The sequence below is a fragment of the Perognathus longimembris genome, chromosome 5 (assembly GCF_023159225.1).
Source record: "Perognathus longimembris pacificus isolate PPM17 chromosome 5, ASM2315922v1, whole genome shotgun sequence".
Lineage (NCBI taxonomy): Eukaryota > Metazoa > Chordata > Mammalia > Rodentia > Heteromyidae > Perognathus > Perognathus longimembris.
Genome location: NC_063165.1, coordinates 20786092 through 20799604, shown reverse-complemented (window position 1 = coordinate 20799604; position 13513 = coordinate 20786092).

Below are 13513 nucleotides of genomic sequence, written 5' to 3'. Positions count from 1 at the left end.
CCCAATTTTTCTAGTTTGAAGAGTGGTATGTCAGTCCCTACACAGAGTGCATACGTCAAATGCCCCCTACCCCCAATTCTGGACAACATAACGATTTGAGGATATGATTTATGGAATCAGAACAGACTTTGTGATATGGGCCACATTCAGGTAATTTATCTCTTCCCCAAGGTTCCAGGTTGTTGTTGTTGTTGTTTTAATAATGTATACCCATGACTCTATTGAATTCTTTCATAATTACCTATTCATTTAGAGTTCTTTATTTGCCATCTCTTTTGGTCCACATAAATTATTTTAAAAATCCAACCTTGACAATGAATCCTTACCATTTCTTCCCTTTTTTTTTTTCATTAGAGAACTCTAAGACCTTATCATCTTAAATTTTACACTAATTTAATGCTGCTGCTGCAAGTTAGGTAAATCCAATGTACAATATGTTTCACACTTTACTAACCTGAAGACGATTAGCACAAATTAAATTTCACATTAACCAGCTTACATCCATGAAAAGAAAAGTATACTCGAGGGTATTTGCTTAATTGTGCTAAAAATATATGCATGCCATTTGTGTAGGGCATAAAAGTAGCAAAAGTACTTTTTAAAATAAAATACGGGTAGTTTACAGTAGTTTAATTTCTTCTGTTTTCCCATTCATTTTTGGATGAAAACAATAATGACTATTTTGATCTTTTACATGTCTAATAGATTATTTCTCACCATGCTATAATACTTTCATCATTTTATGAGCATTTGAAGAATATATATTTAGTAAACTAATGTTATTTTTGCTTTATTATTTAGGATCTTTGTTACTATTTTTACATTATTATATCTTAACCATTTACTGTAGGTAGAGACTTAGAAAAAAAGAAAATCACAGTAAAACTATCACTGAAGAGTATGTGAGTTACCTAACTTAGTTCTTGGGTTCATGGAGAGAAGAATACAGGCAAGGCCAGAAAGAGCATACTTTCAAAGATTAAAAGGATCATCTCTAGGGTAATAATAATAATTATTTTTACTTCAGCACAAAGTTTTAATCAAAATATAAGACATTCACAGTGTTAGGTCCTTCCTTGGACCAGCCACTGAGCAGAACTCACTGGCCTTCCTAAGTTAAAGGTCTCTTGTTCCATGTACTATTTGTTCCTGCTCTGTACTCTGGAATGGAGCCTTTGATGGGTAGCCGACTGACTTGATCGTGGTGGGCTACTTTGATTTTAAAGTTAGCAAATGTTTAGGTTAGCAAATTTAACTAAAAATTCTCTCTCAGAGACATTGTCATCTCTTTCTTCATTTTAAATTTCTTTTATCGTTTCCCATAGCTGCTGCCTAACAAAACCAAAAATATGTATATAAATTATATGACTACTTCTCACTAAAACTTTAACATAAAAAGTTATTCCAATTCTATTTGTTCTATGTTTTAAATTTATTTTAAAATTTCCATATTATTAGGCTTTTTGTAATGAGAACTTGAGAATTTATTTAAGCTAAGGTGTAAAAATTTCATTAGATTTTTGCAAAGAATCTGTGTCTCAAAAATTACCATATGAAATGGTAATATGAAAAGTGGTTTTACTTAACAGGCTTTAAAGAGAGGGTAAAAATAATTGTGATATATATTTAATAATTGTGATATATATTTGAAAAATTTCTTGCTCTTCTTCAACATTGCACTCAATTCCCTGAAATACTACTTCATTTTCTTGCCTGGATTTGATAACTAAATTCTATCAGGTCAAAATAAATTGTGGTTAAAGACCTAAAATAGCAACATATTGCATAATTTCGTATTTATTTGGCATTATATATAATTATATATAATAAGCCTTGTATTTTTGCTACTCACATTTGCTGATAGACCATTAACCACAACAGTTTGCTCTCTTCACTATTGTGTTTTATCTTGGTTTTTCACCCAGTCTATGACATGGATGATGCTTTGCACTCTTTATCTTGACGGTTCAATATTTAAATTGTTAATATGTCTTGATTATTACCAGTTTTAACTCACTTGCTTCCATTTTGAAGTCTGGAAATAGACAAACCACTCAGGGAAAGGAAAATCACCAGTCCATTTGAATGCTAATTACTACAAAAGTCCTATATACTGTATCAAAACTTAGCATAAACATGGTCATCAAGGGAGGCAGGAAAAACCATTAAAATGCTCCCCAGGAGATAAAGCTTATTAGAACCTACACTGATATCCAACAAAGAAGGAAAATAGTCGCATAACTGGACTATTCTTTCTTTGGATGTGTAATTCTTATACTTGGAAAGCGTGAGATGTTATGTGTCCTCTATCACAATTAGGAAGGTTTAAAAAAAAAATGTTAAAGCTTCTCAAAAAATGCAAAAAGCAGAGCCCAAAGCAATGGCAGCTTCACTGAGTGAAGGGAATACTGTGTAGAAGGAAGTCTGCTTACAGTCTTTTAAAGTACATCCCCTTTTCCCCTGCCCTTCTAGGAAAAGAAAGCTACCATTATGGAAAAAGCAAAAAAAAAAGTGGTGACTACAACTTGTATTGCTTGTATTTTCTTGAATTTAAGAAATAATTCTCTCTTACCTGGACTCCATCATGCAGCTTTGCTAGGAGTCTATCTTGACTAGTCAATTTTGACTAGTATTATCTCTGCAAAGTTGTCAACATCTTAATAAGTTTTAGCTGGTATGAAAGTGCATGGATAGACACATATATGAAAGGCAGTAGTATGACTAAGCAAAATTATTCTTTTCTCTAACCTATGTTTTACATTTTACTGGCAGCTAATTTAACTCTAAAGTTCTCTTTCAAATATAAATATATCTGTAACCATTTAATGTTTGTGTACTACCTTTGTTCTCTGTATCAGTTCCTTTTATCAGTTTCTTTTAAACTCTGCAGCATCAAATTACTTGAGATGCTGCTAAAACCAAGACTGCTGGGGCCCAGTACCCCTGAAGCTCTGCATGTTTAATAAGTGCTCCAGGTAATCATGATGTTGGTACTTCACATAGGGACCATCCATTAAAATCTTAATTCTATTCATTCTTCCTGAACAGCATTTATGTTTCCACTAGAAGGTCTGAACATTGTGTTTTTAGATCCACCTTTTGTGAAAAGAAACATAGAGATATACAAGAGTAGTTTTATATCTATTATCTATCAATCAATCACAGTTTTAATTAATTAATTTTTATTCTGCCTATAGTTAACTTGTGGGCACAAAATAAGGAGTTAAGATATTAAACAATGGTAGTTAAGCACCTGCTACAGATTGTACACTCCTGTAATCCCAGCACTCTGAAGGTAGAGAGGTCATACATTCAAGGTAATCTTAAGATACATAGTGAAAGCCAGTTGCTGATTGCCCAAGGCTGTAACTCTAGCTATCCAGAAGGCTGAGATCTGAGAATCATAGTTCAAAGCTAGCCTACCAGGAAAGTCCCTGAGAATCTTATCTCCAATTAAACACAGAAAAAGCTGAAAGTGTGCCATGACTCAATTTTTAGAGTGCTAGCCTTGAGAAAAAAGTCCCTCAGAGAAAGCACACAAGCCCAGAATTAGAGCCTCAGGACTAGATAGATAGATAGATAGATAGATAGATAGATAGATAGATAGATAGATTGATAGAGGTACATAGTAAGACCTTTACTTAAAAAAAATTAAATATGATGATGGCAAGACACAATCACATTCTACAAGATCCATTAAAAAGTATAGCACTATTTTCCAGGCATAATAATGCATCTAATAAACATAGCTAAACTGTAAGAAGGATATTGGGAAGATCTTAAGCAGAGCCAGGGATAAAAAAGTTTGATACTCTATCTGAAAAATTACTGAAACCAAGAAAGAAAGAGAAAAAGAGAGAAGAGAAATAAAGGAAGGAATGAAGGGAGGGGGGAAGGGAAGAAAAGGAAGTAAAGAAAGAAGGGAGGGAAGAAGGGAAGGAAGAAAGAAGAAAGGAAAGAAAACTGTGGGCATGGAACAAGTGGTAAGTTCCTGCCTACCATGGAAGCAACCCTGAATTTCAATCTCCAACATTGCCAAACTTCCAATCCCCCCCCCCAAAAAAAAAAATGTTGTTATAACAAAATACCATAAACTATGTAATTTGTTAATGACTGCAATATCTCACAATTCTTAAGTTTGAAAAATTGAAGATCAAAGCATATCTAAGTTCAGTGAATTTGTGATCAAGGCCCAGTTTCTGCTTTCAAGATTACAGCTTGAACATGTTCTTTAGGTAATGAAAAGAACAGAAACGCTAAAGTAGCAAACCTTCCTTCACAACTTGTGTATTCACAACTGCATTCTTGGAATTTCTGTCCTCACTTCCAAAAGACCCTAGCTCTTAATACTGACGGTCAATTTTCAGCATACGAGTTTGAGGGACATGCATGTCATAACACTTGACTTCTTTTTCCAAATAAAGCTAAGCTGTGAAAAATAAAGTTCAGTAGATAAACTTCCATTCACAAGTATGTTTGAGGATCTAAAATAAAATACACCAAATATTGTACTAGGCTTCTTTTGATATTCAAAGTCTTGCTTACACTTGAGAGGATTGGGTGTCCCATCCTTTTCCTTTCAAACAAATGAGTTTCATTATGATGAAAGTAATCATATTCCTGGAATACAAAGGGGTAATTATATTTTCAACTTGCTCCAAGTTAAAAATGGCTATCATAATTATATGTACCTAAGCTCTCAGAATGATTCTTCAGGAACTTACTAAAAAATAAATAAAATTTGTTTGGAACACAAAGTTTTTGAAAAAAGAAACCTAACTAGAGAATAGAGGCCATTCAAATACTCATGAAGTAGTGTCATTACATGAAAGCTGTGTTTACCATCAGAATCACACGTGTTCAGGCATAATTTTGAGGGCTGGTGAATAGGAGCCAGGAATGTGTTTACATGGAGGATCAAAAAAAAAAAAAAAAACTCCTAGAAAAATAAAAATTCATGCTAAGGGAAATGAAAGGTCAAGATGGGTAAATTTGGTTGAAAGGCTCTTGGCAAATATTAAACACAGAATGGAGACATGGTTGTGAGAATGCTTTCTGTCCCTGAGAGCATCATGTACCCCAAATCTCATTATCTCATATGAAAATTGTTGAACAAAAGTGCTAAAACATAGACACCTCTTCCTCTACAAAAAAAAAAAGCTAGTTAAAAGAGTTATGTTATTAATCTGTAATTGGTTGTGGGACATACAGAATATGAGGCATTAGCAGTCCTGGTACGAATGGTGTTAGCAGCTTGGTTGGGGTATGACATTGGCAGCCATCACTATGTAAATGCCAGCCACAGTATTGGCAGCAGTACTGCTGACTGGTACTAGGAAGGAAGAAGACCCTGGCAATGCCAGTGAAATGGCTGTGGTGTCTTTGGGATCTTGCAAAATGATAGATGATTCTCTATAATGGTGTAGGAAATGTCAAAGGTAATTTCTTGGGTCTCTATGGAAAATATTTTTGAGGGTTTTCTAAAGCAGAGATGATCTTGGATATAAAACAATTCAAGCAGAGTGTGATATTTCATTTTTACATACAAAGAACTTGAGCTGTCTATTTTGTGTGTAAGTTGTAACTGGATATGTATGTTTGATGTTCAGAAGAATAGTTCATACCCCACCTTAGAATTTTTTAATAATTAAAGATATTAGTTATCGTTAATTATTTATCAAGTGACTAAGATGAAGAAAATAATGCAATAAATAGGAAAATATTTCAAACAGGAAATTGTAAAGAAATGCTGTTTAATATCTATTTTTTCTGGCCTGAGTAAATCTGAGTTCAATTTGAAGAATAACAGTGCTTAATAGGTTGATAGGGAGTAAGTGAGAAAGAACAATCCAGACAAAAGGTACAGAAAATTCAAAAGGGAGAAATGAGTGAATTTACATGATATGTTTAAAGAATGAAAAGATGTTCAGTATTGCTGAAGGGCAAAGATGAGTATTGAAGTAGGAGATGAGGCTGGAGAATTAAGATGAGTCTGACCATAAAATAACATGTTCAAAAATTCAGGAATATATGGAATGGAAATCATCATAAATGTTTAAGACAGGGAAAAGGTACAAACAGTTGTTATATTAAAAGATAACTGTTACAAATTTTGGAAAAATTGAAGGGTTAGGGACAACTTTTGGTAAGGACTCTTTGTTCTCTCTCCCTCTTCCTCTTTTCTACACTCTTTCATTTTGTTGGTCCATAAGAGTATAATTAGATCAGGGGTGTTTTGAGTGCTAAGTCAGCTCTAAATTTCTAATTGCTGAGATTTCCCTAATCTTATTACTTACACTTTGCTGAAATATTTTCAGGAAACATGGTGGAATCATGTTGTACAAAATGCATGATTCAAGTAACGGAGTGGCTATGGAGTCTTTTCCAGCAATAAGGACAGCTATGGGTCTTCTGTAATTGCCTTTATAGTCAGATACACACTTGTAAGTTATGCAGACATATTACAAAATATTTTGAGGTTATAGAACAATAGTAACAACAACGTCTCTCATCACATCAAACTTAAGCTCAGTAATATGTGGCTGTAATGTTAAACTCTTGAATGGCAACTCAAGTCTGTAATGGAGTTCATGGCCTCCTTTCTCACCTTTTTTCCATTCTCCACATTTATGTACATCAGAACTTTTGCTAACATTAATAGTTATCCCATCCCACTACTATTGGATTGTACTAATCTATACCCTTCCCAATTACCAACCCTTATTAGAAACACACACACACACACACACATGCACACACACATACACACACATGCTGTATGGATATTCATTAAGTGTCTAGAGATTTATTCATATTGCTAACTTATGTTAGCTTTACAATAATCTTATGAGGTAAGTTTTATCATCCCCATTTTATCAGTAAAAAAACAAAGGCCAGAGTCAAACTGAAACTGATTCTGACTTCAGATGTTTTGTTTTGTTTTTCCCCCTTGTTATTATGCCTAAAGTACATCAACAAAATTAAGCTATATGTCTATACATTTATGTGTAATTAATACTCTTTATTATAAAATATTGACAGCATTATAATAAAATATTCTTAAGTCTTCAACATGAATAGGCAATATAAGTTGCATCATTAGCACCAATTAGTTGTACAAGGAGATTTCATTTTTAACACATCTATTTATGCATCTTGATCATAGTCCTCTTCATTAGCCCTCCTTGCCCTGCCCATTCTAGTGTCAGCAAGCTTCATTATTTAATTATTATATTTGTACATAAATTGTTTTGACCCTCTTTCTTCCTCTCTGTTTATTTGACCCCTTCTACTACTACCTATATACCAGACAGGACCCATTTCAACTCCCTAGAGATACTTTTTGTTAGAGTATGTTAATTGATCAAAGAAGGTTAACCATTATATCTCATACCTTTATAACAAGACTTCAATCAGATTTAATTACACTGTATCAAATCACCCATCTTGAAATTGAAGGAAGTAATTATTGTACCCAATGTATTATACAAAACAGTAGCAAAAATTACTAGAAGTCATAACCATGTACATGCAAGAAACTTGGTTCTCTATAAGCAATAGCCAACATGTCACTTCCATATGTGTATTCCCAACTCTATATTACAGTGAGATTTTTTAATACTTCTTTCCTGATCAATATAATTCTCTTCTATATAGCATGCCCTCCATTTGAAGCCTCTTTTGTAAACATAAATAACAAATAACTTATTACCAATCTCACTACTGTTGGCATATGATACTACCACTGATTAACATGAATTGAATCTAAACCGCTCTTATATCTATAATATCTAATTACACATCTATAGATGCTTTTATATGATGTATGATTTATTAGACTGAAATCTACTTTGCATAAGATAGAACTTATGTGATTAGGTACAACAGTCATAAAGAAAATAAATCTTCAGAATACACCATCAGAGTACTTTGAGACAAGATTATTTTGAAGTGTCAGATAGGAAGAGTGGCTATTTTCTAATACCTGTTTACCTGGATGTAATATTAAAATCAGAGTAAAGAAGAAAACTGTGAACCAGACAGCTTTAAAAGTCATTCTGATTTGATGAGAATGCAGTATATAACATATCTAAACAGCCCAGAGACCTTTCATGAGCTGGTATTCCATCTTCTAATTGTATATTACCAAACAAACTAGCATAGTTTTCAACCTTGCAAAATCTCTTTGAACCTCACTTAGTTTTCAAGCCTTAAATCAAGATTCTGCCAGGATGAGATGATTCTTACAGGAATGATAACGTGCAGATAAGGCAAATGAAATTTAGTTGGATATTGAAATGATAGACTAATTCTAGCAATGGAAATGTCAATCAAAGGATCTTGAGTCAAAACTAAATTCAAACTTCTATTTGATTCCTGAGACTGGATACCTTGTTGTTCCAGCTTCTATTATATTTATGCTTTATTTGACTCCAAATGTAAATAAATCATAATTCTGGGGTGAACAAACATCAGCGATAGAGCATATTAGAAATTTAATTTGACTGAAATAAGTGCTGGTTCTAAATCCAGAGCATTTGTACCTTATAAATCGAGTTTGGCCTTTGCAGACTCCAGCGACTGCTCGGTGCTGCAGTATCTATCTCTTTCTCTCTCTGTCTCTGTCACTTTTGTGAAGTTGAAGATGGCGATAATCTTATTTTGGATAGCTTTACAAAGTCACTGAGGAAGAAAAACAAGTACACAATTCATGTGGTTTTCCAACTGTTATAATCTGACACCTTTTAACTAGTACAACTATCAAAAATATATTATAGTTACTATATTTAATGGATATATTTAATTTGGTTTTCTCCCATATGAGAGATAGGAATTACTACCCCTATAAAGTGACAGTGGAGATGTAAGTCAGGTTTGATATATTATGATCTGGATAAGAAATTTTATCTTACTAATAGGTCTTTAGGTGAGCACAGGTGGCTCAAACCTATAATCCTAGTTACTCAGGAGCCTGAGATCCAAGGATTGTGGTTCAAAACCAGCCCAGGCATAAAATTCCCATTGAGACTCTTATTTTCGATAAGAACCAAAAAAACCTTTTTTATCTTATCTCCAAAAAAAAAAAACAAGAGTGATGCTGTGGCTCCAGAGGTTGATCACTAGCCTTGAACACAAAGAAGCTTAGGGAAAGGGCCCAAGCCCTGAGTTCAAGCCCCACAACCAACAACAAATAAACAGATAGGTGGATGGATAGATGATAGATAGATAGATAGATAGATAGATAGATAGATAGATAGATAGATATGGCATTCTAATTAAAGTAAAATTTATCCATATTAACAGTGATGGACTAATTGTTATGTTCTAAACTGGAAATACCAAATTATTATTTCCATAAAATATTTTTCAGGGCTGGGAATATGGCCTAGTGGCAAGAGTGCTTGCCTTGTATCCATGAGGATCTGGGTTCAATTCCCCAGCACCACATATACAGAAAACGGCCAGAAGTGGCGCTGTGGCTCAAGTGGCAGAGCGCTAGCCTTGAGCAAAAAAAAAAAAAAAGAAGAAGAAGCCAGGGACAGTGCTCAGGCCCTGAGTCCAAGGCCCAGGACTGGCAAAAAAAATAAAAAAAAATAAAAAAAAATCAATCAACTCCTATAGCAAAAACTACTAGTTGTCTTTCACAAGCCATTCTTTCCTTCTTTTCCTTCCAGTATGTATCATATTGCCTTGAATTTGTAAGTGGATGTAATGGCTAGTAATGTATGATCTTCTATATTCAGAACTTAGGATCCAACAGCAATAGAGTAAATATGTTTCCTTGACTTTACATTAATGTAGTTATGATTAAGCCTTTAACATATGAATCATAGGAAAGTAATTAAGTTCTTGAAGTAATTAAGTTCTTTCTGGAGAGATCAGGGATGGCAGGTAGGGAACATTTGTTTGTTGATACTTTTTTCTAAGTTTGTGATTTCTATTTTGCTTGCAAGTGGTGGTATCATTAGGCAGGTAGATGTTTGAATGGTAAGGCTGGAGGTGCTTTGAGAAGTTGTTACTTATAGATGCCTTTTAAAACCGTAAATTCGGGCTGGGGATATAGCCTAGTGGCAAGAGTGCCTGCCTCGGATACACGAGGCCCTAGGATCGATTCCCCAGCACCACATATACAGAAAACGGCCAGAAGCGGCGCTGTGGCTCAAGTGGCGGAGTGCTAGCCTTGAGCGGGAAGAAGCCAGGGACAGTGCTCAGGCCCTGAGTCCAAGGCCCAGGACTGGCCAAAAAAAAAAAAAAAAAAAAAAAAAAAAAACCGTAAATTCATATGAGAATACCTTGAAGATGGCAATATATGGAGAAGGAAATTTACCATCCATCTTCTTGAATTCCAATATTTGGTTATTGGGAAGGAAGAGGTAAATGTGACTGAACCAGAATAGTTTCTGAGGAAGTTTCAAAGAGTTAATGAAAAAGCAGCCTGTGGAACATCAGTGAGATGTTAAGAGCCAACCAATGACTGCGGATTTGGAAGCTGAAGTAAGGCAGTTCTGGTATCATAGTATTTGTGGGAAACAAACTGAAATGATTTGGTTGTAAAGGGAGGAAGGGAATGAAAAAGAGATTGATCACTGTTCAATGAACTTTATCTCTAAGTGATGACAAAGGTATGAGGTGCTCCAAAAGGGATTTGGATCACGGAATGATAACTGTGAAAGCTATCACAAAGTTCCTACAAAGTACACCCAAACCCAGATGTTAGTCTGGCTCTCATTAAGTGTGCAACCCATGGGCATTCAAACATTTTGTTCAAAGTCATAGGTTATAAAATGGATAGCCAAGATTCAAACCTGGCAGTTTACTATTCTAGAATCATGTGTATCATATATTGTTGGTTTTGATACTACTTCACTTTGACTGGCACTGACAATATTATTCAATTGCCTTGTAATTGTTAGAGACCAACTGCTGGACCTATGGATGTAGCTAAGCAGTGATGCTTCAGAACAGATAGTTTCGAAATAAAAGTGGTAATCAGATTTGTATCATATCCAGATCTATAGTCCATGATGCTGGCAATTCTAATTATGTTTTGTAGTCTTGATAGATTTATTTCTGCCTGTTATCTAATTTTTAGAGAAAAAATTTCACTGATACTGGACTTGACCTCTCATTGTCAGTTTGAAGTTACTATCCAATTGCTCTTCCAATAACTTCCAGGATGAAAGGGTAAACTGCTGAGATATCTTTCAGTAGCAAGAGGTTAGGTATTGATTACTAGCAAAATACTAGTTACAGACATAGACTGAAGCCATGGGGAGCCTCAAATTAAGCCAATGTGGATAACTTTAAATTTTATGTAAAATAACCTTCACTGTTGCTTTAGATTGGGAAACAAGTTGGATTATTTTTGTTTTTCTCCACAATACAAAATTTCATTTTTTCCTTAGCCCAGTCAAATGCAAGGGGAATTGTGAAAAAGAGAGAGGAAGCAAAATGATTTTGTTACTTTGATTAGAGAAAAGTGAGGGATTTAGAATTAATGTTATTTTTAATGCAAAATTACTGGTCAATAAACATATGGGGTAGTGTGAAAATTTGAGAAAAGAATGTTTTTCATTAACCTTGCCAAATATCCACACACTTTCTCTCTTTCTGTTATTTAAAGTACCTCATTCACAATCTGTTTATCACAATCTCAGATCATAATTATCATCCTACTTAATTCTGAGCACATTTCTGGCAAACAATAAAGAAAGTGAAACCATGAGAGTTGCTAATAACATTTTTGTTACTCAGATTTAACAAACATTATACTGGTTGGCATTGTGCTATGGAGAGAGATGGGTGGTCTTTGATGAATGTTTATACCTATACAAATAACTCAATTGTGACTGTCCAAAACTAAAAGCTTTTTCAGGGCTTTGTGCATTTATACAAAGCACAGTGTCTGCTGGGTATGAGTAAATAGCTTTAGCAAATATGCAGCCAAGATGGTTGTTGAATGGAAGGTGACCCTGGAAGCTAATTCACCTTGCTTGGCATACTGGAAGGAAAATCACTAATTACATGTGGGCACTAAAGAACAACAGTTGTTATGTTGTGCACTGGGGATATACATTGGGAACATAATACTCTCTGATTGAAGCTTTGATAAAACAACAACAACAATAACAATTTTTGTTTTCAGTTATCTCCAAAGATATTTTTATGTTTTTATACATATGCACAAACTTTGGGTAATATAAGCTATTTTTTAAAATTTTTTATTATAAAACTGATGTACAGAGAGGTTACAGTTTCATACATTAGGCATTGGATACATTTCTCGTACTGTTTGTTACCTTGTCCCTCATACCCCCCTCCCCCCTCCCCCTTCCCCCCCTGAGGTGTTCAGTTCGCTTACACCATACAATTTTGCAAGTATTGCTTTTGTAGTTGTTTCTCTTAATTTACCCTTTTTCTCTCAATTTTGGTATTCCCTCTCAATTTCCTAATTCTAATACCAGTATACACGGTTTCCAATATACTCAGATAAGATTACAGAGATAGTGTAGATACAATCCAAGAAGGTGATACAAGAACATCATCAACAGTATAAACTACAGATACACATGGGATGTTGAAAGTAGTTACAACTGTGATATAACAATCATTTCCATAAAATGGAGTTCATTTGACTTAGCATCATCTTATGTGATCATAAAGGTATAGCTATTGGGCTCTTGTGATCCTCTGCTGTAGCTTGCCTAATCCTGTGCTAATTATTCCCAATAAGGGAGACCATAGAGTCCATGTTTCTTTGGGTCTGGCTCACTTCACTTAGTATAATTTTTTCCAAGTCCTTCCATTTCCTTACAAATGGGGCAATGTCATTCTTTCTGATAGAGGCATAAAATTCCATTGTGTATATGTACCACATTTTCCTGATCCATTAGTCTATGGAGGGGCATCTGGGTTGGTTCCAGATTCTCGCTATGACAAACTGCGCTGCGATAAACATTGTTGTGCTGGTGGCTTTACTGTGATTTTGTTTGTGGTTTTTTGGATAAATACTCAAAAGTGGGGTTGCTGGGTCATAGGGGAGTTCTATATTTAGCCTTCTGAGGAATCTCCATACTGCTTGCCAGAGTGACTGAACCAGTTTACATTCCCACCAACAATGAAGTAGGGTTCCCTTTTGGCCACATCCCCTCCAACAACTGTTATTGTTAGTTTTCTTGATATATGACATTCTTACTGGGGTGATATGGAATCTCAATGTTGTTTTGATTTGCATTTCTTTTATGTCCAGTGTTGTAGAGCACTTTTTCATATGTCTCTTGGCCATTCTCATTTCCTCATCAGAGAAGTCTCTTTGTAGGTCTTTAGCCCACTTGATGAGCGGGCTATTAGTTCTTTGCAGTTTTGTTTTGGAGGAAGGTAATTTTTTTAGTTCTGCATATATTTTAGATATGAGGTCTTTGTCCGTTGAATGGCTAGTAAAGATCTTCTCCCAGTCTGTGGGATTTCTGTTTATCTTGCGAGCTATGTCCTTTGCCATGCAGAAGCTCTGCAG